Source organism: Vulpes vulpes, chromosome 7, assembly GCF_048418805.1.
Source record: "Vulpes vulpes isolate BD-2025 chromosome 7, VulVul3, whole genome shotgun sequence".
NCBI classification, from domain to species: Eukaryota; Metazoa; Chordata; class Mammalia; order Carnivora; family Canidae; genus Vulpes; species Vulpes vulpes.
In genome coordinates, this window is record NC_132786.1 from 18962067 (window position 1) to 18983101 (window position 21035).

Sequence of the window (21035 nt, forward strand, 5' to 3'; positions counted from 1 at the left end):
CACATCATACACGTGCCACGTAATTTGCTTTTTGCCTTTAATGATACTGTTTAAGAGTCTTTCCATGATCGTACTCTGGACCTATGTTATCTTTTTCTGTTGCATCATACCCCATTCTCTGCACCATGTTTGTAACCTATTTCCTGTCAGTGGATAGTTAGGTGGTTTCCAGTTTATTGCTAACACAAAAAAGATAAACGCTGCAGCAAGTTTCCACATACGGGCATCTTTGTGCACTCACATGGGTGTTCCTGAGGGATAACCTCCCAGGAGTGGAATTCTCCTAGAGTATAATTTTTCTTAAGTAATCTTTTTATTATTTTTTATTTTTTTTATAAAGGTCACATGCTCAACATGGAAAACTTGAAAGATAAATAAAAGCACCCAAAAAAGCTGAGATCATCTATAATTTCATTCAGACACACTGTTTCGTAACCGATCTCTTCAGTTGACAAAGTATCATGGACATTCTTTTTTTCTTTTTCTTTTTCTTTTTTTTTTTTGAGAGAGAGACAGAGCAGGAGCAGTGGGGAGAAGCAGAGGAGAAGCAGGCTCCCGGTTGAGCAGGGAGCCCTAGGACATGGAGCTCGATCCCAGGACCCCAGGGATCATGACCTGAGCCGAAGGCAGATACTTAACCAACTGAACGTCCTTCTATGTGATTAAGTAACATTTGGACATGGGCTCTGGACCTTCTCTCAGCATAGGAGAAGGCGCTGCCACCTGGTCACAGTTATGTCACCATGCCAGGGTGCCTGACATGGATGCTCAACAACTGTTACTGCTGGAGAGAGAGTGATCTGGATGATTTTAAAGCTCTCCCCGCCCATAGAGGTTAACAAGGTGCCCAGGGGTATCCTCAGCCAGGTGCATATAGTAGAGATGCATGGAGAGGACCGGCTGGTTTCCTGCAGGAGGATGGCCAGAGCTGAGAGAAGCAGAGCTGGCAAAGGCATTCCAACCAGGAAAACTGATCCCTGATGTATCAACACAGATATAAGGTGTTATTTATTCCACTATACCAGTTAAGGGGGTATAGCTCAGGGGTAGAGCATTTGACTGCAGATCAAGAGGTCCCCGGTTCAAATCCGGGTGCCCCCTTCCTTAACTTTACTTTTTTTTTTTTTTCTCTTAACTTTACTTTTGATCACAGGTGGGTCCCCTGTAATACAGGAGTAGCAGAGCCAGCAGGGGGCACTGCAGTAGGGTCGCTGCTTAGCTTTCTGAGCCCAGCACAGGGAGGTTAGCCTGCTCCAGATTCACAGACCCATGCCCCCAGGGAGGAATTCTGATTGGCCCTGTGGGACTGACCCCAAGGAGTGAAACTGTGAAAGACAGGCCTTTCCTACCTCTTTTCTCTCTGCCTTTGGTGTAGAATCATGAGCTCCAGTGAGCATAAGGAAGCTGGAGTTGCATTCCAAAAATCAGTGAGCACAAGGACCCGTAAGGAGCATCTGTCCTTAAAAGCTCATCTCACTCTGACAGGAAGACTTCTGGCCTCTGTAATTAATTCCAGAACCCCTTCAGACACTGACCTACTCCCTCAGGTCCAGTCAGTCCATGAGACCTGCTCTGCTGTAAGCAGGAGGCATTCCTGTCCACCATCCCCCTCTGCACAATCCTCTGCCTCCACCAGCCAGCCACAGCCTGAGACATCAGTGTTACCCCAGGGCTGTGTCGAGTGGAGGGCTCTGGACTTCTCCAAGGCCGGGGGTCCCCAGCTGGACTGCCCATCACTGCACCTGCTGTGTGAGGCAGTAAGAGCAGCAGAGTGTGCTTTCATGGAAATACAGCTCACAGACTCCAGGTCAGACTGCCCAGATCAGAGCAGTTGGGCATGGGGCCAGGGGACTCTATTTTTAACAAGCTCATGGGACGATCCCTGTGGAAAGTCAGAATTGGAAACTGCCAATTTAGTTTGGTGCCCATGTTATAGGCTTGAAAAGAGGTCATAATTAAGAGACATGCCCAGGCACACACACACACACCTGATTAATACTAGGGTTGGGTCCAGATCCCACATGGCTGGGCTTGGGCTCTTTCCACTTCCCTAACATGGGACAAGACATGACGGGGCCCACTGCTGTCAGCTGCTTCTGCCTCCCTGTAGCCAGGGCTGCACTGGGCTAGATGAGCGAGGCCTTCCCAAATAATGATCTGAATGATGTCCACCTCACATCCAGCATGAAACAAGATAGGCTCACAGCAGCCTGGGAATCTGAACCTCAGACCTCCTGACCTGCAGTCAGACCTCCCCCCTTTAGCCAGGGGCTCACTTCAAATTGTTTCCTATTGACACCATTTCATGATTGTGGCTTCCCCCAGGGAGGGACCCCCCCAGGACCCAGTAGTTTCTGTTTATTCCTGTCGGCCCCCTGTTCTGGCTGACTCACCATCTCCTGATCATAAGCTCCCTCTCATTTCCCACTGACCCCTCATCTGATGCCTAAAGCCCCCTCTGGCCTGCCCAGTAACAACTCCTCTTTCTGTCCCTGGATGGTACACTTTAATGCTTCCCTTCGCCATCCCTCTTCACTCCACCTCTTCTGGGCTCATTTGTTCTCACCCCTGCTCCCTGCTCCTTCAGCTTCACCTCTTCAACCACTGGCTGGATGTTGCTTCTTCATCTCAAGGCCAAATCCCGGGGCTGAGCCCGGGAGAAGGCATTTGGCCAGGAAGGCTGAAGCCACCCTCTGAGTGAGCAGCCCCTTCTGCCTTGGAAGGCCTTATGTCTGGGCTCAGCACATCTAAGGGGGCAGGGATTGGGTCTAAGGCTGCCTGTTTGGGGTACCAAAGCCCCACAGCCTTCTGAACTGGCATGGGGACTCTTGCTTTGTTGCGGAGCCACTGCCTAGGACAGTCAGATCACACCCCTCCCCTGCAGGGGACCCTACACTATCCCTTCTTGGAGCCATTGGCTATGTGGATTCCAAGCCTGTAGCACAAATATCCTGGTGGCCCAGGAGGACCCCCTGGGTATTTTCAGTTCTCACAGTGAGTGGGCAGCTTCTGCATTTGGTGGGTGGGGGCCAGGGGTGCTGGACCCTCTGCAAGCAGTTCTATCAGCCCCGATGTAAGAGGAAACCCATGAGGATTGGTAGCACTTGGAGCTGGGATTGTTTTCTCCATATCCTCTCATAAATCCCCTTTACCATTTGGAGAGTACTCTTCTTCCCGGATAAATGCCCCAAGTTTCACGCAAGAGACCAAGGAGGCTCCCAGTTGAAATGAATTTAGCACCTGCAAGATCCAGGTTTGCCTTTGGGGTTCTGCTATGCTACGAGGTGCCTTCAACAGATTTTCTCATTGAGGTCATCAGAGCCCCACGTGTCCTTCCGAGGACTGAGAATGTAGAAGCTGGACCTTTGATCCAGTCATTCCCAGTGTGATGGAATCAGCCAACGGGTCCCTTGCTCCCAGTGGCACTTCATTTCAGCCAAGTACAAGCAACACTTTATTCGGCTGTTTTTGCCTCTGTTAACCCTGGGCTGCTAGATTCCTAACCAGGAAGGACCAACTGGACTTTTACTGACTTCAGTACAACTAGGTCAGGCAGGTAACCCCCAGTTCCCACACATCTGCATTTTTCTGAGGATCTCTTGCTTGCAAATTACTCCGGGTCCCAGTACGAGTCACCCACACAAGTACAAACCCAGCACATGCCTCTGTCTATGGAATCAGACTAGACAGTTGCTGGCAGGCTGGCAGGAGCCCATGGTCCTGGAGGGAGGGTGGGAGGGTGAGGCTCAAAGGGACCCCCAGTGGCTGAAATCGCAGCCAAAGCTACAACAGACTAGCAGGTGGGGCAGGAACCACTGTAGCCCCCAGAGACCACTGGAAGGACCACCAGCTCTGCTGAGGAGCCAGAGCTCTGTGTCCTGGAAGGAAGCGCACTCTGTAAAGTCTGAGCTGGGACCTAGGCCAGCAGTGGGAGGGAAGGGGGGGGTGGCAGCATTTTGCACATCTGTTTGGTATAGCAGGTTGCGGAGCTGTGCTTTCTCACCAAGACTCACTATTTTGGGGTGGGGTTCGGGTGCTGGGTGGCCACAGAATAACACAAATACCCACTGGAAGCCACTAGAGAGGGACTGACCAGCATGGTGGGGGTGGGTGGTGGAGCCCACTTGAGTCTGTGAGAAAGGCAGGAGGTGAACCCCAGGGGTCTTGGTCCGTCCCTTCTCTCTTCATATTTGTTTCTTTCTTTTATATGTATATGTATGTGTGTATATATATATATATTTTTTCTTTATGTTTCATTCATTCTTTTATTTATTTAATTGAAGTTCGATTTGCCAACATATAGTATAACACCTAGTGATCGTAGAAGTTTCAATGTTGGGGGCACAACAGCTGTTATAGGGCATAAAAGCAGGCATAATAGGAGGCGCCTCTGGATTTGAACCAGGGATCTTTTGATCTGCAGTCAAATGCTCTACCCCTGAGCTATACCCCCACTCATGCATAGGTGTCTAATAAGCACTCTAATCCTGCGGAGCCACACCCTGACCGCCTCCACCTGCAGAGGTGTTCTCGGTAATACTCTGCTACCCCACAGCCCTGCAAAGGTGCCCTACCTGTCTGTCCACCCCTGCCCCTTACCTCTACTTATAGCCAGCACTCTTCCATCCCTCAGCCCCTGGCTGGAGGCATTAGCCTTAAAAATGTTGAGGTTTGCAGCTAGGACATCCTCCAGACTCACCTAGAAGAGCAGGACTCAGAATTAGCTGCTCAACAGACCCTCTGAGGCTAGGGTCGGGGAAGTAGGGCTAGGAAAAGTAGATGTTGTTGGGCCTCACCTGGGAACCCCTACACCAGACTCTCTGGGAAGGAAGCAAGGGACAAGTGGAGTTCCTCACAAGTTCCTGATGATTTTGGAGCTTCCCATTTACTTTGTGGCTTGTCCTACCTGGTATAGATCGGGGGGAGGGGGAGAGACCGTCATTAAAATCAGGCCCAAATAAAACATGCCTGGTTTAGTGACCAAGTTATGACTTGAATCTACATTTATGATTAAAGGCATCTCTGCGCTAACCTGGGCGGGAGATGACCTCCCCCCTTCACCTTTCTTTTCGCCCTTTATGTTTCATTGTTCCATGTGCTGGATGGAAGATAGAACCTGAGAGAAGGTGCAATGTATGGAGAAGTGGTGAGGTAGGAAAGAGAGGTTCATGGCCATTGGAGCACAGACCCAGACAGGGTGATTGCAAACGTGTGGTCAGAACAAGAGGAAGGGCCAACAGGTGACACATCGACTTGAACCAGGCACTACATGACATGGGGTCAGATGCCCTTGCCCTGAACTCTGTCCCCGTTAAGTGTCAACACCAACACCAACATCTGTTGCGTGTTCCACTGAGCACCGCATCCCCTGTGTGGTTGTGCCTGCGCAGCCATCATGCATAGTACCTTCTCATCTCTACTGAACTAGGAGGAACTGGCTGACTAACCTCATCTGGACAGACCCCTATCTGACTCTGAACTTGCTCTGTCCTCCAGAGACTTCTAGAGATCTTACTTGCCCACAGCTCTGCACCTCCTCCGTCTCTATGGGGGGCACCAATCATCGTTGAGAGCTGGAATCTTCCCTCTTTCCTTCCCTCCCACTCTGCTCCTACTTCAACTGCCCACTCCTTCTAGTCCCACCCTGATGATCACCCTCTGCACAGCAGGGTTCCCAGGGCTGCCTTACATTGTCTATTCTGTTCCCTCTGCTCTTCTCATTGCCTACTCCTTGGTTTTATTTTATTTATTTATTTATTTATTTATTTATTTATTATTTTTTATTATTTTTATTTTTTTACTCCTTGGTTTTAAAGGAAGGTCCCTCACTGGAGAGGTCATGGTGCCATGTTGGCCCTACACCATCAGCTCAGCACAGCTGGATGACTTGGGACCAAATACAAGGACTGGCTATTGGAGCACCAGACTCAGGCCTCTGAGTCTCAGGCCATCTCCTGGACTGTGACCAGAGTAGTTCTATCATTGTAAGAAATGATATGCAAATTATAAACATACTATCTCTGAAATGACCTATTTGCTTTTCTCCACACAGGTTAGTTTTGTTTAAAAAAAAAAAAACCAACAATTCTAATTGTCGGAGTCACTTAAAAAAGATATGCTTTTATCTGAAAAGAGACAGATTTCAACAGATTAAAAATGGATCAGTGGAGACTGGTCCCAACCGTCCGGGATCCCCCAACCTCACCTGTTTTCCTCCTGATGATGCTGTCCCAAGGGCTCAGTATCCAGGCTGGTGATCTCATAACACAGAGACATCCAGATTCAGGATCTCTGGCCTCATTTTGGTGCCACCAATGGCTTTATTATTTGGGACAGTTTTTGCATTTCTTTAGAACCAGATGGATTTTTCTCATAAAGCTTCTGTCCCTCATCCACTGGGCCAGTCCAAGCATTGCATCACGTTGCATTCCAAATGCTAGAAAGCAAGAAGAATGTGAAGGCATTTGTACCATTTGGTATTTTTCAGCAAACTGCCTTTTTAATTTAAGAAAAGAACTGATTGGAAATACACCATAGAATTGCTAGGAAGCAGAAAATAACCCTTGGAAAAGGCATAGCCATGTCGGCCTCAGAGACTCATGGCAAGAGGCCAGAATGGTCAGGGAACTGCATCTACACCATCCAGAACCAGCCATTCTAGGTGCTTTATCTCTTGCCCATGGCTTGAATCCTAAGGAGAGCATCAACATGAGATAGCTAGTACCAGGGCATGGCTACTTCCTCGGTATAGAAGACCCTAGATTCTAGTTCTGCTAGCCCACATCCAAGGAAAACTGGGACTTTTTAGGAAGGGAAATGGGTGTTGTGAAGCCAAAAAAATTCCTAGATGTCCACAACACCTGTTTTTATTGAAACATTGCATCAGCAAATATATAGGAAGGGCTACTGTGCTTGACCATGGAAATGGTTGTTGTCACATCTGAACATATGGGAGAATGGGAACTTTGGGAGTTCAGTGTTTTCCTGTTCTTTATCTGTTGCTGAGGCATCTGCTAAATATCCCTTTGAACTAAGCAACAGAGCTGTATCTCTTATTCCAAAGCTCAGTTCACTGTTGAATAGAAAGCAGAAAGGCCAGGGCATCACATACATTCAAATGGGGAGACAGCCAAGTGTGTGTGTATGGATTCGTGCACCCATGTGCCCACGAGCTAAATATTAGAGAAAAGCTTTGGGGATTATAAAATATAAAAACAGCATAAAAACATACATACACGTAGGTAGAACTTGACAGCAAGTACCCACCCCTCTCACTACCTCACCTTTCAGGGAGATCCTTTGTACCTGAGTATTTTGCTATCCTGGCACCATTACCTGGGTAACGGGAAAGGTCCCAATAGAGGCCAAAGTGAAAGCAAGATGTAGCAATTTGCTTGTCAAATTTGAGGAAATGCCCTGACATCCTGTGAAGCTTCATTGAAGTGGCAATTCATCCAGGAAGTGGGTGAAACTGTGAACCCAACCAGGATCACGATTGGATGATCTTCTCTTTGTTTTTCAGGATCTCAATCACTCAGTAGAGTGGGGGGAGTTTTTATCTTTGGCTTGGGCCTAGATCCTGTTTTGTCACAACAGCTGGTCCCTGAAGGTTTTGTCCTCCAGGGGGAGCTTTATTTCGGGAGTGGTACTCAAAATATTTAGTCATCGCGGCAGCACGGATACTAACCAATCAGAAGAGACGTCAGCTACAAAAAGCCATTAGATGCCTACCAGATGAATGAGCCTCTGATCCATTGGTCAACTGAATCTAGGTGGTCAATTAATCAGCCCATTTACCACTGAGGGCCCATAGGTTCTCTGATTTTTCAGCCCTGAAGAATCAACTGGATTTCCACTGTCTTCAATCCTGAGTAGGTCAGAAAAGCAATCTTACATCCACCGCACTTTCTTTGAGGTCTTTGGCCTGCAACCAGTTCCAAATGTTGTATCAGCATAGGCACATGGTTACAGAAATAGGAACTGGTTCTGTCTATGCAAAAAGGTGAGACAATCATTGTCCAGGTGGCAGGGAGCCAGCCCGGAGCACTGCAGGGAAGTTGGAGACTCAGGTTCTCGAGACAGGGGCGATCCAAGGGGATGCAGCCAGCTAGGCTCTCGGACCAGCTAGGGAGCTGCTGGACGATGCCTGGGCTCTGCCAACACTAGAATCTGTGTCACTTGATCTGAGTGTAGTGTGAGTCAGGAGCACCTGTTGGTCCAGAAGTGCTAGGAGGCAAAAGGGAGAAAATAGCCTTTAATTTTGGCTTCTGCAGCTGCAAGGAGAACCATTTCTTCTGCCAGGGCTCACGTAATTGGGGATCCTCAAAAGATGGAAAGAGGGTTCAAAATTGGGAGGGAAAAAGAACACATCTGAATTACAATCGGGGACCTCTAGGTTATCAGTCAAACGCTTTTCTCAGGCTTGTCTAATTGGCATGTTTCAATTCTGATTTTAATGCAGAGTCGAGTTATCAGCTATGCCTGTCACCACACCTAGCAGTACTGTGCCACTGCCATCTGTCACCACGCTACCATGCCCACACCTTCCTTACCTTGTCCTCATTCTCTTACCTCTGCACCCCTGGCTGCTGTCTGTGCCTACACCTTACCTCTTACATTCCCTCAGTCCTGGGCTGAAGGCACTAACCTGAAAAGTCATTGATGTTTGGCACCAGAATGTTGTTTAAAATTATATAGTGTAAATTCCAAAATAATTTTCCAGCCACTTGGAATCACTGGATGTTATAGTCAAAGTTAGCGGGGGGGGGGGGGGGGGCAGGGGGTGTGCCTCCCCAAAACACAAGTTCCCAGGTACCTCCTCAGTTCTACGACATCATAATTCCTAGGGCTTATCTGTTTTTAAGTAATTCTGGTGCAGACAGGCTGAGTAACCGCTGATCATAATGTAAACTTTAATGAGGAGCTAAGGAACTTCTGCTACACACACATCATTGGCAACAGCACCATGACATGCCCCACAGCCCAGAAGTCACTTGAGAAAACTGACACAACATTCAAGGAGGGTGGTGATGTAGGTGACTTTACAAAGAGCAGGATCCTAAATGAGACCTCTGTTTGCATTTGGCAATAAGTTAAGCCATCTGTAGGGGGCACCCGGATTTGAACCGGGGACCTCTTGATCTGCAGTCAAATGCTCTACCCCTGAGCTATACCCCCTTGCTGGAGTCAGGCTCCTCCTTAGCATAGTTCACCTGTGTTGCTGCATCCAAGCATTCTATAGCATACTGTATGTTCTATTCTCTCTTGGTCTACCTATGAACTTGGCAAGCCCACCACAAACTGGCTGGAGATTACCCTTCCGTTCCCCAAGAGACCCTCCCTTGTCTAATAGCACTTTTCTACCCTGTAGCTACAACCTGAACTCCTTGGATAAACTGCAATCTCCTCCCCGCTCCTTGCTCACTACCTGTAGGAGGGGGAAGGAAGAGGAAGTCTAAGAATCCTGCCTGGATTAGCTACATCTACAATAATGTTTCATAACAAATCCTCCCCAAATCTGGATGCATGCAACAATAAACATGTATTTTCATGTTCCTATGTCAGCAACATGGGTGGCAATCAGTGGGTCTAGTCTGGGTGTGACCTGGTGGCCCTGCTTCAAGCTGAAGGTCCATCTGTGCTTGGATTCTTTATGTGAGTTAGGCTTAGGTTTGCTCCAAGTCTGTTTATTCTCAGGTCCAAGTTGGAGGAGCAGCAGCTTGCAGGGCAACTTTTCTCATGGCAAAGGCAGAAATGAAAAAAAAAAAAAAGTCAAGACCAACTATGCAAGCAGGTTTCAAACCTCTGCTTGTATCACATTTGCTAGCATCCCATCAGTGAAAGCAACTCTCAGGACCCAGCCCTAAATCAGGGTCAGGGAAATCTATCCCACTTCTAACGGCAGCATCTGAAAAGCCTCATGGCGAAGGACGTACACAGAATAAGCACACAACTGAGGCCAACATTTTAATCTACTGTGATCTGCCCTCTTGGTCATAATTACTTCCACATGCATAATCTACTCAGCTTGATCCCAAGGCCCCCAAAGCCTCCTGCAGTCAAAGTCTGGGATCTTATGATCTACATTAGATCCAGGGGAGGCTTCTTTTGATCAGGAGAACTATAAACTTAAAAAACAAATGATCTGCCGCGCACACACCCAAAATCCAATGATGGCACAGAAACAGACTTAGTGTAATACACAATTTGCATCCAAAAACTGATCATGATAGGAAGCACACACAGTCATAGAAATTAGCTCACAGAAATTGCTAGGCAAAAGTGGCCGTGCACTCTGCTACCTTGGGTTCCAGCCAGAGCCCCCTGCTGGATCCCAATTTTAGAATTTGACAGCCTTTTCACAATAATATTGTATAACAAACTACTCCCAAAACTCAGTATGATTAGGCTCTGGTTCTGCTACCTCAGGAGAGCTCCCTGTCCATGGTACTGCATGACTTGTGGTCCGACCCTCTGAGAAGTCTTCCTTTTCCTTCATCCTTCTCTGCAATTTCTCAAGAGATCATTGGAAAATATGCCCTTTCTGGTTGTTGAGCATTCTTCTCAGTTTGCTTCCCCCCTGTAGAATATGCTGGAAGCCAGGTCCTTTTACTTCCCTGTCTCCATGTCTTTTTGTCCAGGCTAGTAACACTCTTGTCAGTACAGCTTTCTCAAGCAACCTGTGGGTTTTGTATTTATTTGACTCCATGTGCCAGAAGCCACAATCATAATTCTTTTTGACATATGCTCTCCCTCCGGCTCAATTATAACTATTTGGGCACGACTTAGTCTTTCTAGGAATATTTTTGTCCGACTGAGAGGATGTACTGGGCACCCGTTTAATTTTTCAATGCTCTTGATAAAGTGCATTTAGACTATGAGTTCGTTAAGCTTGATCCGACTATGCAATTCTGAGCTATCTAGATTGCCTCAAAATTCTGACTGCAAATCAATAAGTTCTCTTCTGACCTCAATTTTTTTGTAGCACCTTATTAAAAACAGCCTGAACCAAAATAGCTCACACCCTAACTATTTTTCCTTGAAATATCCTACCCCTAATTCCACAAGTTCAAGTGTATTTTCTGCCTTCCAGGTTATCATGAGCCTCTGACTTCTCAGCCCTCAATAATAGTTTTCCATTTCCCCAGGTGATTTTAAGAGTTCCCTTGCCACCCATTGCTTCATTGAGAAGACATGCCAGGTACTTCACCCATTTGTTTTAGCAGTAGCCCCCTTCTGTATGTCAAATTTAGCATTTGCCAGTCTAATGTACCATATGTTGCAAAACAAGCCACCCCAAACTGGTGACACACAACAATAAGCATTTATTCTCATGCCCATGGGTCAGAATATTGAATGTGAATCAGTCGATCTAGGCTGGGCTTGTCTGGGTATGTCCACCTCAAGCTGCGGGTCCAGCCAGCCTTGGCTCCTTAAGTTGGGCTTAAGGTTAGGCCATGTGTGTCTATCCTGGGGCCCAGGCTGAAGCGGCAGCAGCTCACAGGATAAACCCATCTCCCCGTAAGCCGAAGCGCCAGAGCACAAACCCAACCTTGCAAGTTGATCTCAAGGTCCTGCCTGCACACACTTGCTAACATATTGGCCAAAGCAAACCACACGATGTACCAGTTATCTTTTTCTTTTTCTTTCTTTTTTTTTTTTTTTTTTTTTGACGCTTGTGCTCCCACACTCGCGCTGCAGTGAGGGACCGGCTTCTACAAGCGTTTCTCCTGCAAGTGAGCGCAATAATAACAGCTGTCAGTAGAGGGCGCAGCTGTCAGTAGAGGGCGCAGCTGTCAGTAGAGGGATGTCGCAGGAGAAAAGGGGATTGTCTCCCTAATTTCTGCCAAGTGTTGTTGTTGGTGGGTTTTTTTTTCCTTCCCCTTGGTCTCTGCTGCATGGCTGGTCAGAGGTGTGGGTGTGTGAGGGCCCACCAGGCACCCAGAGAATGAAGTTCCATGGCGATCTTCCATCCACAGCCGGGCAGGCCACCACGGACCCAACTCCCCGTAAGCAACTGCCACCTGCGTGCGCAGGCCAACCCCGCTTGCATCTGCGGCTCCGAGGTTTAGTCCCCGAGCCCTCCGGGTGCAGATGCTGCGCGCTCCAGACCTCACACTTCCAAGCGGCTCTCCTGTGCCCAAGAGGTTCGCTCGCCCTGGGAGGGTGAACAGGGCAGGCTGCGGCAACCTGGCGAGTGGGCTGCAACCAAACCTCCCCGCACCCCCCCCCCCACCCGGTCTAATCCCAGCTTTGTAGAGGGGTCCCCTTTCCAGATTTGTCCTTTGAGTCCCTCTCCCCCGGGATAACTGGAGTTTCCTTTGCACCTATGTAGTTACTCTCTTTTCATAACACAATATTTCGTTATATTAAACTTCCCACTTACGTTACTGTGTGGGTTTTGTCTCCGGGTCGGTCCAGACTGATACCTATGGCCTAGCCCAGAGCAAGGGGGTGCAGAGCACACGTCTGGGGGAGAAACGGAAGTCACGAAGCAAAGGCAACGGAAACTGAGAGGTGAATGGAAACCGAGGGGTGAATTGATCGCAGCTAATAGGTAGACCTACCAAACTTCAATTTGCCGGGGAGAAAAGACACCCGAGACGCCACGGTGTGGGGAAAAGCGGCGGGGAGGGCACCTGATGACATTCAAGAGAATGGGGTATCTGAGAAGCCATCCTCTGTGTTCGGCAATAAAGCAAAGCTCCAGCAGGGGGCACCCGGATTTGAACCGGGGACCTCTTGATCTGCAGTCAAATGCTCTGCCCCTGAGCTATACCCCCTGACGCTAGGTCGGGTGCTCTGTACATTACTTCACCGTGACGCCACACCCAGGCATTCCACAGCACCTCGGACGTTCTCCTCGTTGCTAGCAGGCCTGTGACACCGGCGGGCCCTCCAGACTCACCAGAGGCCACCCTGTTCCCACGAGGCCGCCTTCTCCTTCCCTCAGAGACCCCTCGCTCCTCTGATAGGCGCTTTCCGCTCCAGCCACACCTGAGCTGCAGGAGGCACCAGGCTCTGCTGACCCGCCCCATCCTTCCTCCCCTCCCTCCTCCATCCTCCCTCCTCCGTCTGCTCTGGCCATCCTCCCCAGCCTCACCCCTGCTGGCACTCCGGCCTGTTCCGCACTTCTTCCCCTGGCTCCAAAACCCGTCCCCTCTTGGGACAGTCCCCTAGGGGCGCATGTGACCTCCGAGAGACAACCCCAGAAAAGCAGGAGCCCCTGAATCCTTCCACCGCACAAGGGGGGAAGCTAGGGCAGGCCTGAAGGCTGCTGTTTGGGGGCCCCCGGGTCCCTGCTTCATGATCAGAGATCTCTTTCTTCTGCTGCCCAGCAGGAGAGCCCAGGCCCCGCAGGCCCCCCCACCCTCCCACCCTCCCTGCTTGCAGACCTCCATTCATATACTGGGAACACACATCAGTCCTTCCTAAAAGGCATCAGTGCATCACCTAAGGGGTATGTTACATGGCATCAGAGACTGGCCAGATTCACCTTCCAGAGACCACAGAGGACACTGAACTGTGAGATGGAAGATAGAGTAGACGAGTGGAGATCCTTTTCTCATCGCTCTGCAGCTCACATCTATCATTACTGTGCTACACAGGTAACATGTTTTACCTCAAAAACACAACGTAAACTCAAAATCAGTATTCTGGTGAGAATAAAGCAGTGCCCATCCATGATATTTCTACCACAATCCACCTGCTCCCTTGCTGGTTACTAGCCACCTACACAACACCATCCTTTCCTTAGAGGATGTAACTGGAATGTGGGGGCCCTTTGCCCGGCCTGGCTAGGTTCCCCAGGTGAGGTGAAATCCATCTGCCGGAGCTGGTTCTAGCCTCCATGCCTGATGTTTTCACCTTTGTTTCTGAGTCCACTGAGAAAGTGCTAAGTGGGTGGGATGATCCCACTTTTTGCTGATTAGTGTCCTATCTTTCACGCATGGCACAAGGATGCTGTGCATTTAACTGGCATTGTAAGATCACACCCTGCTTTTGCTTGGAGGCTTTTTCAGTGATTCAGAGGTAAGAGACAAGGCTGTCTGCACTCAGCGCTGACTAGAGGAGAGCCTTTACATATTTGAGCTTCATTTTCTTTGTCTGAGTCCCAATGCCAACAGAATTAGCCACTCTCCTGTAGGTTGCTTCCTGGTGTTCTGTGGTAACTTACTAGAGCAGGGCTTGGCCCTCACTGGGTACTTCATTCCAGGGGACCCAGGCAATATTCAACTTTCCTGCTTGGTCACGGTATGTCAATGACAGCCAGGTTCCAAATCCTGAATAACTGTCCAGATGCTCCCAGTTTTCACCCCAACAAGGCCAGATACCAATGCCATGGTCCCCTCACTTCCCGCACCTGCCTTCTAGGATTAACTTTCACACAGCCAGCATTCTGTCCCAGTAATAGTAACAGACAGTGGCTAATTGAAGCAAATAAGGAAATGCCGGGACAATGACAAAGATCTCAGAACCCTCAGGAGGTATACTCTGAAAATGGGCAGAATTAAAGGGCAACCGGGTCAGAATCATTTGCCCCCAAACAGATTCCTGGCTGAGGGGGCTGGTAATGCCCCCACTGCACAGGGTGCAGCCATCAGCCCGACTGTCCATGCCAGAGCTCTGGCTCCCCTGGAGTAGATTCCAGCCTCTTCCTGCCTGTGTGTACCTTGTGCCATGTTCCGAGTCTTAACCTGTGCATGTGATTGGCGAAGCTTAGGGCACGGCTGAGGTTGGTGGGAAGGCAAAGTTTGCTACTTTTGCCTGTTGTAGTGGAGGTAGGTCCTGGTTTCCACCAGCCATGCACAGTGGTGGATACCCCGCCCCCCCAGTGGAAAGGAATTTAAAATGTTGAAGGTGCAAGAAAGATAGTAGCATATGCCTACCACCAGTACGGAGATAACTGTGGATCAAAGCCAGAATAAGGACTGGGGGAAATTGTATAGCCTTGCCAGGGACTGGGGGTTTTGTGGCAAAGGCCTAATCTGCCTCTTCTCTTCCTCCTCCTCCTCCTCCTCCTCTTCTTTTTCATCTTTTCCTTCTTCTCATCCCCCTCTTTCTCCTCCTCCCCCACTTCCTCATCCTCCTCTATCTTTTCTTCTTCTTCTTCTTCTTCTTCTTCTTCTTCTTCTTCTTCTTCTTCTTCTTCTTCTTCTTCTTCTTTCTTCTTCTTCTTCTTCTTCTTCTTCTTCTTCTTCTTCTTCTTCTTCTTCTTCTTCTTTTCTTCTTCTTCTTCTTCCTCCTCCTCCTCCTCCTCCTCTTCTTCCTTCTTCTTCTTCTTCTTTGAAATTCCAATGTAGTCAACATACAGCATTATATTAGTTTCTGGTGTACAGTGTAGGGATTCAGCACTTTCATTTGTTACTCAGTGCTCGTCAAAATTAGTGTACTCTTAATTTCTCTCCTCCCTTCTTGCAGAAAGATGTGGTTATCTGGAATGCCAACAAGTCTAAATGAAGATGGCAGGTCCATACCATGGAATATTTTTCAGCCACAAAAAGAAATGAGCTATCAGGCCACAAAACGATATGGAGGGACCTGAAATGCCTATAGCTAAGTGAAACATTGATCCTGAAAGGCTACATATAGTATGCTTCTAACTGTGACATTCTGGGGAAGGCAAAACTAGGGTCAGTGAAAGATTGGTGTTTGCCAGGGGTTGGCGGGAGGGAAGAGGAATGACTAGGAATAACAGATGGAATTTTTAGAACAGTGGGACTATCCCTATGAAGCTAGGTAATTGTGGATACATGACGTCATGCATTTGTCAAAACCCATAAAACAGTAGGAACGTTGATGTAAACTATAGGTATCAGTTAATGATAATGTATAGATATTCGTCCATCAATTTTAACAAATGTACCACACCTGCAAGATTTTAAGGACTGGAAACCTGTGGGTGGGGGCTGGACTAGGTAAGAGGGAATAGGGGATGTATTTTCTGCTCTGGGTAGTGTAAACCTTAAACTGCTCTAAGAAACAAAGTCTACAAACATACGTATTTGTAATGACAGCATGTGAGGGCTCAATGGATGATGTTTCCGAGACCACCTGACCTATGTTCCAACGACCCCCCTAGGAGCCTGAGCGCTGTTCCCCCCGCCCCCCGCAGCAGTATCCAGAATCGTCTTCCGTGGGCTTGCCTGACACTTGGGGTGGGGCGGAGACCCTTTCCTTCTAGGCCTCCGTCTGCACCTGGCAGCTTCTCAACCTAGCGGCGCAGCGGGGGTTGGGGGGGCTGCTGGAGGAAGGGGAGAGAGAGGGCGCCTCGGTTTTACAATACAAATGCCCTCCCCCCTTCCCACCTCCAGCAACAGAGTGCCCAGCGGGTGGGGGCTGAGACCAAGGGCGGGTGCTCACGCGCAGCGCCGCCGCGCGGCTCCCGCACGCACCCCTAACTGCCGCTCCCTCCCTAGTGAAGGGAACTCCCCAAACACGCTCGCCGGTCAGAGGGTCAGGTCAGAGGGTCACGACAAAACCTCCAATTCTTAACAAGCAATTTTTTTCCTGAGGCCGAAGGTGGCCTTTCCACCCTCTCGCACTTTCTGTCCGCGGAGCCCTTCAAGAGGGAGCCAGCCCAACTTTAAAACCCACCTAATAATAGACGGAGTGAAATCACTCAGGTTATTCAGAATGACCAGGAAAGAAAACCGACAGGGGGCACCCGGACTTGAACCGGGGACCTGTTGATCTGCAGTCAAATGCTCTGCCCCTGAGCTACACCCCCACAGCCACTAGAGCTTCCTAACTTGCTTCTTTTCACTAATGTTGCAATACCCCAGTGTCCTCCAGTACACTAACTGCCATTCATTCTCAGGAAATCTGCAGAACTGCATGCTTCTGGTCATCAGCCTCCTCTACCGACTCCTCTACAGGCTATGTTTCAGCTGGGCTGGTTTTGTTTTGTTTTGTTTTGTTTTGTTTTGTTTTGTTTCTATGCGCAATTAGTTATTCATCCATCTTGTCCGGTGGTCCATACCATCTTTGTTGCTTTATTATCAGGAAAACATTCTTATTTTTAAAATTGTATATTTAAGTAAAAAAACCCCATATAATGTAAAATTAAAGCGATCTAACAGGCAGATTTATATTTTAGTAGGAACCTCACATAGACACACACATTTTTCCCCAAAGTAAAAAACTCAAAGTATATCTCAAATCCCCAGAGCCTCAAATGTATTGTTTGCATTGTGTGTTGACCTAAATATTCTCACATTAAACCCAGGATAGTCATAGTTATTCAGGATTGTTTAAAATGCATATTTTCTAAATCATGTAATTCCTTCCTTTACTGTGTTATTTAAAAAAATAAGTTGTAGTTGAGAATTATAATTCAAAGTATTAAGCACTGATGTACATAACCTTTCTGCTGTGCAGACCCTTGAACCATGGCATTTTGAAATTAAAAAACTTTTGATGCTTTGGTGATATGAATAATTGAATAATAAAGTTGTCTTTATTGATATTTTCTATTATTATCAAATAAGTATTTTTTTACATATGAAGAAAAACAACTTCCAACCTAGAATTCTGAACCCAGGGAAAATAATATTTAAGCATAAGGGCAAAGAAAGGACATTTCAGATGTACAAGATCAGAAAGCAGAATCTCATTAAATCCACAGCCGAATCGTGTGGGGAAGAGACTTGAAATGCCCATGGATGACGGACCCTCCAGTGAGCCCTGCAGCCTCCTCTCTGAGCCAGGACCTCATACTTGATATCTTCATTCAGAGATCTACTAGGCCTTTCAAACAGAATATGGGAGAAAGAGAATTATTAGTTCTCCCCCCAGGCCAGCTCCCCACTCCACCTGCATTGCCCACCTAAGCGGTATGATTCTCCTAGTAACTCAGGCCAAATACCTGCCAGGTCACCTCTATCTTTTGCATCCAAAGCCAGCAGCAAGTCCTGTCGGCTTTGGTGTCAGACGTGTGTGCATCTGAGCAGTTCCCGTGGCCCACTACCATGACTTTCGGTCCAGGCCCACCTGACCTGTTATCATACTCTCCTGACAGGTTTTCCCCTATGTGTATTTCAGACGTGAGTCAGGAAACGTTTCCCGATCTGCTTGGTAGTCTTGCTCCCCTGAGAGCAAAATCTCAGTCCATGCTGCAGCCTACAGGATCTACAGGAGCTGGCCCTGGCTGCTTCCTCCCCTAACTCCTTCCCTTTTTGCCTCCAGCCACACTGATCTTCAGTGTTCCTCTAAGGGTGCCACTTCAGAGCCGTCTGGTGCTTCTTCCCTGCACTCAGGGCTCTCTGCTTGCCATCAACTCATCAGTTAGGCCTCCTCTGGTGGCTCTGTCTAAATTGCACCCTGTCATTTCTATCCCCTTGCTCTGCTTTGTTTTCCTCGCAGTCCCCATTACGACCTGCATTATAGTAATACAGATTTTTGTTAATTATCTGTCTCCCTCACAATTCATGGCTTAAAAACAAAACAAAACAGCAAGTTAAGAATAAAAGCAAATTTCTGTTAAGGAAATCTCCAAGGACAAGGATGTTCGGATGCATCTCTGGAGAACTCCACATTTCCATGTTCTAACCTGGATACTTTCCTTTGTGGGGCCAAGGATACCTTCTCGCCTTCTATTTCATTTGTAAATAGGAATAATTCTACAACCAATCCCCTCAAGCCTGACTTTTCTGAGATGAATTCAGCTTTTGAACTCACACTGGGCTGCTCCAAACAGAACAGGTGCATCTCTGGCTTTACTTGCTTGAACAAGTTCTCCCCATATTGGGGAGGGGTAGAAGGCTTCTTGGGTGTTGGTTTCCTAAATGGCAAAGTGAGAAGATGGCTAACCAACAACTGAGAGCATCCCAGTGGTCCCAGGTAGGCACTAGAAGAAAGGGGAGAGGGACCTCAGGACACTGTCTTTGGTGGAGTGAAGGCATCAGTGCCTGGTGACCATGCAGAAGAGGCACCGGTGAACAGGTGCCCTGGCTGTGGCTGCAGATGTGTAGAGGTCTAGAGTGGTGCTTCTCAAGGTGAGGCCCCACACCAGCAACATCAGGATTACTTGAGACCTTGTCCTTACAAACTTTTAGGGGTGGAGCCCAGCCATCTTAGTTTTAATAAGCCCTCCAAATGATTCTGAGGCACCTTAAAATTAAGAAACACTGATCTAGGGCAGAGTTCAGATGACAAGCAGTTTGACCATCGTCTTTGGTTTTAATCCTGGTTGATCCTGGAGGGGGTGCTCCAATTCCGAACTCATTCCTTTCTTGGGTGTTTCAGTACCTGAGTCTTTCTGCCAGTGGTACAAAAGAAAGCCATGATGGATCTGCAGACAGTGTTTCTCAAGGGGGGGGTCTCCTGACTTTCCATAAGGAGTTTGTTCCTAACCCCAGATCATATCTGCATGTTTGACAAGCTCCTGAGATGATTCCTAAGTACAAAAATCTGAGACTGGCCCAATGTAGTCCATGCACCAAGTCAAATCCTGGTGTCCTCCATTAGCTTTCCCCTTGTGGTCTTTGAGCTGTGTGGCATATTCATGCTCTAGAAGGCTGCATTCTAGTCCCTCTGCTGGTCTTCAGGTTTGTATAAATCTATTCAGATGGCTCCAATTGTGGGGCCTTTACATTTTTTGACTGATGGAAGACAGGAATGCGAAGAAGTTAAGAGAATCATTGGTTCAATAAAGTCAGAAAGAGTGGATTTAGGTACTGATCCTATCAATAGAGGGCTTTGTGTGGTAGAAGGCTAGTAATCCTGAATATCTGCATTCAGATGTTCGCTGTGAATGGCACAGACTAGTGACTCTGATGACCCTTCCAGCTTTAAATGTTGGGATCAGTGCTCTTCTAGAAAAAAGCAGGGAGGCAGCTACAGGGAGGGGAGGCTTTTGCTCGTTTTGCATCAGAGAGGTAAAATTGTGGTGAGGTAGTCTTGGCAGCTTCCAGGAGGCCCAGCCAATGAACATTTATGACAAAAATTTATAGGTGTTGGGTGTGGCTGCACATGTTAAAGGTATTACTTAGGCCCACACCTACATCAGGGGGTATAGCTCAGGGGTAGAGCATTTGACTGCAGATCAAGAGGTCCCTGGTTCAAATCCAGGTGCCCCCTGCCATTTCCCACTTTTGTTCAGGGAAGCTGGTACTAAAGATTCAGCTCCTTTCCCTAATACTGAGCCTGGGGATATTGAGACTTCCCAAATCTGGAAAAAAAAAAGTCAAGGGTACCTTAAAACCCTGTCGCTGAGCACCACAGCCCCACAGTGATAGATCCTCCAACTTTGACTTCATATTTCACTTACCATGGGTCTTGTTCTACATAGGTGTACTTTTTCTACATGTTTTTATTGTTCTACATCAGTGGTATGCTGGTAAATATTTAACAACCAGCTCTTGGTGGAGGGTATTTTTTATTTTTAGTGTTTTCCAGTTTCATGGTACAAATAATCTCACCATGACCAATTTCAAGCTACAAACATAAGATCTTCGAACATGGGATGAAGAAGATATGCTAACAAGTGACTCTCTGGTGCGAACCAGCTCTAGCACACCACTGTTCCTAATCCATCTTCCCCCAAAGAGGCATGGATGGGCTCTTTGGCCCCTACTCCATCCCCACAATGCTTACTGACATCAAAGCAGTGGCTGACATCCACCTGTTTATCTAGAATCATCCATTCACTCAAGACATTTTTGATTCCCACTCAATGCCAGATACAGGAAAGACATAGTTGGGCAAGAACTGTCTGTGGTGGGCAAAACAGTCAAATGAAGAAATGGTCAAGTGTATGATAAGGATTGCTAGACAAAAGAGAGGGCCATTTTAAAATAAAAAGATTTCTGTTACAGAATTCTGTTAGATTAGATAATCTAAAACTCCTTCTACCTCAAAACACCCAGAAGTGAAAGATAAAATATCACTTTATCAAATGCTGTCAAACAAATATCCAATCACAGGTATAGTTGAGCTCTCATGACAATAAAGGATATCTTGATTGGGGAATGAACTAAAGTCTTAACCCCAAGAATGCCTGTGGTTATGATGGGACAGCTGAGGTGTTGAGTTTT

The 21035-nt window shown here is 47.7% G+C and overlaps 6 non-coding genes across 6 annotated transcripts; 2 read left to right on the forward strand and 4 right to left on the reverse strand.

Moving 5' to 3' along the window:
* The first annotated feature begins 1029 nt into the window (after positions 1-1029).
* On the forward strand, positions 1030-1101 carry TRNAC-GCA (transfer RNA cysteine (anticodon GCA)). Its single transcript has one exon. It is a non-coding gene; the product is annotated as a tRNA-Cys (tRNA).
* Positions 1102-4379: 3278 nt separating this feature from the next.
* TRNAC-GCA (transfer RNA cysteine (anticodon GCA)) lies at positions 4380-4453 on the reverse strand. Its single transcript has one exon. It is a non-coding gene; the product is annotated as a tRNA-Cys (tRNA).
* A 4652-nt stretch (positions 4454-9105) lies between these two features.
* On the reverse strand, positions 9106-9177 carry TRNAC-GCA (transfer RNA cysteine (anticodon GCA)). Its single transcript has one exon. It is a non-coding gene; the product is annotated as a tRNA-Cys (tRNA).
* Positions 9178-12710: 3533 nt separating this feature from the next.
* On the reverse strand, positions 12711-12782 carry TRNAC-GCA (transfer RNA cysteine (anticodon GCA)). The gene has a single exon. It is a non-coding gene; the product is annotated as a tRNA-Cys (tRNA).
* A 3875-nt stretch (positions 12783-16657) lies between these two features.
* TRNAC-GCA (transfer RNA cysteine (anticodon GCA)) lies at positions 16658-16729 on the reverse strand. The gene has a single exon. It is a non-coding gene; the product is annotated as a tRNA-Cys (tRNA).
* A 3278-nt stretch (positions 16730-20007) lies between these two features.
* On the forward strand, positions 20008-20079 carry TRNAC-GCA (transfer RNA cysteine (anticodon GCA)). Its single transcript has one exon. It is a non-coding gene; the product is annotated as a tRNA-Cys (tRNA).
* The last annotated feature ends 956 nt before the right edge of the window (positions 20080-21035 follow it).